Source organism: Mytilus californianus, unplaced genomic scaffold (assembly GCF_021869535.1).
Source record: "Mytilus californianus isolate M0D057914Y unplaced genomic scaffold, xbMytCali1.0.p SCAF_14, whole genome shotgun sequence".
Lineage (NCBI taxonomy): Eukaryota > Metazoa > Mollusca > Bivalvia > Mytilida > Mytilidae > Mytilus > Mytilus californianus.
Genome location: NW_026262626.1, coordinates 6,113,212 through 6,118,244, shown reverse-complemented (window position 1 = coordinate 6,118,244; position 5,033 = coordinate 6,113,212). Strand labels below are relative to the sequence as shown.

At 30.2% G+C, this 5,033-nt stretch overlaps 1 long non-coding RNA gene across 1 annotated transcript; it reads left to right on the top strand.

The window, feature by feature from the left end:
- The first annotated feature begins 549 nt into the window (after window positions 1-549).
- LOC127724108 (uncharacterized) lies at window positions 550-3,179 on the top strand. Its single transcript, XR_007992360.1, has 3 exons — window positions 550-680; window positions 1,599-1,643; window positions 2,825-3,179. It is a non-coding gene; the product is annotated as an uncharacterized LOC127724108 (long non-coding RNA).
- The last annotated feature ends 1,854 nt before the right edge of the window (window positions 3,180-5,033 follow it).

The window sequence follows — 5,033 nt, the reverse complement described above, 5'->3', positions numbered from 1 at the left end:
GCTAAGTCCTTGTCGTTTACAAAGGGATGATTATAGCCATCCTAAACTGCGTAGGTTTACAAATTAACATATATGAGTTGAATTGTTTTAGAAATTCATCTTGATTACCATTATAGAAAATATATTTATCGAAATTGATTGACATGCTATCATAAGCTATACCAAACATAAAGAATTTCTGTTGTTTTGTTGGTGTTTTCGTTGTGATGTAATCTACTCAGTCCTACAGATTTTCCAGCAAAATTGCCTCAAAATGAAATTGGATATGTTTTAACTCATCATCTCTACTATCGAGGAATCATCATATTATAACATTAAATTATCACTCCAATTATAACTTGAAAGTTGGTAAACACCACATCTGTTATTTCGCTGATTCACAGCTGGTCCTTAATTAAATAAAGACAACAGTAGTATACCGCTGTTCAAAAGTCATAAATCGACGTTTATACATTGCATTAATCTAAACTTACAGTAACATCATGTAATATTTTAATCAGTCAATTGTGTTACTTATATCGTATTTACTCATATTCTGCAACATCTATATGCATTTGATATAAGCCATTTAGAGAAAACTATATGCGCTAGTATTTTATTGATATCTTATGAAAACAATTTGTAGTCAGGATTTAAAGTAATTTTAAATTATCTTGGATTGTAAACCAGCATATTAAAACGTAAGTTAACATGATAAAAAGAAATACCTATTTATTTTTAACATTATATTATGAACTGCATAAATCAGTATATGTTCTATGTTCTTATGCTAATAGTTTGTTTTTCTAGGAATTTAAAGTAAAGATTTATTCGAGAAAAATATAAATGACGAATAAATGTAGGATCAGGAGAACTTTTTTTATTTAACATTGTCACCTTAGAAAGTTGTAGAATATAAGACACGTTTTACCATGTATGTTTTCTCAAGTCTTCTTCGAACGCATGAAATTCATAACGTGTTTTTTTATTTTTGTATATGTAAGTCTGACGTTTTAGTTAATGTTTCATTTCTTATACAGTATGTGGAATTTCAAAATTTCAGTGTGTTTCCGTATAGATTATCATTGGTAAATGTAAAGCTTTTTTATCAATTTGTTGTATATATCTTCTCAAATTGTCTATGTAATTAATAAACTTTGTTTGACATTTAAACGTTTAATTATTGTCTTTGATACAAATGCTTTCATGTAATATAGTTAAATGGTAAAATGATATTTCTGCACACAAGGTTAGATTGCCTCATTGATATCAAAATACGTTGTGTACAATAGTTGTCGATATAAAATATAAAATACAACACTAATTTACATGAAAGTGTGCATTCTGTTGAATTAAAAAATCTCTACGATTTTTTTGTCTTTTTTCATTAATATAAATACGGGCATCATCAGTGTCCTAGTTAATCCGCATATGAACAGCTTTCACGTTAATGAAATGTAGAAAACTATGTAGTTTTTTAAATAAACATTATTATGGGGCTATTAACATAAACCATAATCAAAAAGCAATAACTCACTAGTCATGGTTAATGGAAATAATTGGAAATAAACGACACATGTTTTAATTTTGACTCACTGCTCTATCTTTCTATTTTATAGAAATTAAAATGATGTCTATGAATACACATGAAAACAAAAACCAGGGTAAGTTTGCATTAATTGAAATACGATGAAGTTTTAACGACAGGAGAGCTTAAATTATTTAGTGGTCAACCTATTTTGTCCATTTTTACTTACCTATTTGTTTAAAAGTATAACCTTTTTTACAGGCTGTTATCATGAGGACAATAAACTCGAAATTATCCAAATAGACAATGTATGCATGTTCATCGCCTTTATACTGCAACTCTTACAACTTTTCCAAATGAATTATATCATTTAACCTGGTTTTTTGTATTTAATTGATTGATTGATTGATTGATTGGTGTTCAATGCCACTTTCAGCTTATCTTCGTGGCAGTCATTTTTTATTAGTGGAGGTAGCCGCAGTGCTCGGATAGAACCAAAGACCCTCGGTAGAAAACTGCCAATCCCAGTCTATTCAGATTGGAGTCGAGCGCACCTGCCACGTGCGGGATTCGAATTCACGATCTTAGTGTATACATACTGGTGATACAGTAGTTTGACTACCTAGAGCACTTGGGTACCAGTGCACCAAATACATATACTCTGTATACTGCATTTGTTCGATTTGTGCGGTCAAACTCCATTGACCATATATTTCTTTTGCGATATACACTGCAATGTATAACAATGTGTGTCCGTGGAGTCTTATTAATGACGTCAATACAGAATATAGAATCTTGGAATGTTTTTTTTTTTTGCGTTTGAAGCTGACAACGTAAATATTCCACGAACCTATATTCTGTATTGAAATGAAATACAAATGTAAGAACACGCATTGTTCAACAATGCGATATACGGTCAGAACGTACAGGAAAATGTTTGCTACAAGTAAATAATTCATACACAGTAAATATTTTTGAAACTATTCACCGGTCAATATTCTTTTTAAGGGGAAAGGTTTGCTTCCAGTAAATAGTTCAGTCCCAGTAAATTGTTGAAACTTTTAACCGTTAAATAGTTTTTTTTATATACAATTTCGTAAAAAAGGTAGATTTATTCGTCTATGATTTTATTTTAAAACAAAAACTAACTGAGGTATTAAAACTACTCTCAATGCATGTTTCTGTACATTATCATTAAATATTTAATGAGAGATCGCCATGAAAATGTTTACGAAAAAGTCCAAATGTGTTGAATTTTCAGCTAGGAGTAATTCATATTCCTCCGTAAACTATTAATATTTTTTTCTATTAATTCAGAGAAACGAGATCCATCGCAAAGGTATTTCCAGGAGTTAATCTGCAAAATTTGCAGAAACTGTCTAAGTAATTTGCTGTATTTTCCTTGTCGCCATTTATGTACTTGTCAGTCCTGTGGTGAACAGTTGAAAAGGTGTATAGATTGCAATGCTGTAATAAAAGCAACACTGATTGTACAATATAGCTGTTAAAACTATGTGATGAATTATAATTGATGTGTAAGAGAATAAGCCAGAGACAAAACCATGTATTTTAAGTATTTAGCAAAATTAAACAAATGCAATGTTAAATCAATTTTGTAATTATTTCTTTAGAGCGCAACAGCTCGTTCCGAGAGCAATTATTATGTTTTGTATAAATATTGGGCTTGCTTTGTTTTTATTTTTGTGGTATTTGATCTTTTTAATTTTTTTTTTTTTATTTTTTTTTTTGGGGTGGGGGGGTGGTTGTTAGGTAATGACTTCAATATTTTAATTGTAAACAGTATTTCTTCATTGTGAACATTATAATAGCGCCTGCATGTTGAGTATGGAGTGGTATATTTCTTATGACACGATGTTTCAAGCAGGTATTTCTCATCATATTTTCCTTGATAAAGAGTTATTGCTTACAGGAAAGTTATTGAACCAAGGATATTAGAAAATAAAAATGCTTACATCATCTTTTTTGGCAGGAACTTTCGTGCCTTTAGTTTGTAATGAAGTTGTTTGAAGACTGTTGCTGGTATTTTCGTCCGGTTTGTCCATAAATAACATGGTTTTTTTCGAATCTATGATTTTGAGTTGCAATCTTTTTATAGTTATCATTTTTTTATAAAACATATGTGCTTAGCGGATTAAATAATGTCTTTTAACCTGTTTATAGCTGACACATGGTTAATAAATTACAAAACTAAATTTAAATTTTCTCCAGATAAAGGACGTAAACAGGGCCATGATATGCGAAAGTTCTTTTGGCGTTGTCTGATTAAATGCGTGTAATTTTTTCTTATAATGAATAAACTCTTACATATATGAAAAGTAGAACTAGTTGAGAATTATATCCTTCATAACCAACTACCCTAAGTTGATTGGTTGTTTATAGAATGTTTGCATAACTAAATTCCAAGTTCTACATATACAATGGTTTAAACTTTGCATATTGTCATATTTGACGTATTTCACATTTCTTAATCAATTGATTGGCTTGGATTGTTTGCAAAATCAATAGGCAGGTCAGGAACTGATTCCTCCATTTAAACAAAATACACAGCACTTAGTTGCTGGAATCAATCAAAACAGAGGTAAAGCATGGATCTCTTTCAATTTATAGAGATGTTTATATTTGTATCTTAATCAGGATATTTCTAAGAACATGCAAACATTCAACACCCTCTCAGTTTCCCCGTTTGCAAAGTATCCTTGTATTTTCCTTTATAAATTTAAATGGGAACATCCCCTTCTAAAAATATCGAAGAAGCTTACTCTAACAATTTGTATTCTATAGGGATCCTCGGAATGAATGTTTTATTTATTTGTTGTTTTCATTATAACTAAATAGGAGCTGGATCTTAACTTTTCTTCTTGTTTTTCGTTTTAATGTGAACCTGAAAATTCCCTTATATTTCTCTTTTCGCGTTTCAAAGAGAATTGTCCTTGTGTATTGAATGGAGGAAGTAGTACCAATCCTGGTTTTTTTTCGAAGGGGTGTCTTTAACCTGTTACTCTGAGTATATAATGTTCGTTGAATATTCGTCACTGGACGTCACATAAGCAACCAATCAATGAATTATTCAATATGAAATATGCGTCTTTTGACATTATCAATTATGCAAACGTCCAATAAATCACTAAATAAATCATTCCATTAATCAATCAATCAGCCAATAAACCAAATGACCAACTAACGTATTGATATGAGGAACTGTCACTTCTAATTATGTAAACATCATATCAACCAACCAACCAACCAACCAGGAAATCAACCAAAAATTATGTTAAACTTAGAAAATATGGAATGACTTTCATTACGAATTGTTTGCTTAAACCGATCTTTGCTTATACAATTATAATATATTTATTGGTAGTATTGTAATGAAACCTATAAATGTACCGAGTACATCAGGGGTCATCTCAAAAGTATTAATTTCAAATAAATAATAAAAATAATACAAGCTGTATTCGTGAAAATAGATAAACAGAGACACGAAACAATAATATATGACTCAAAC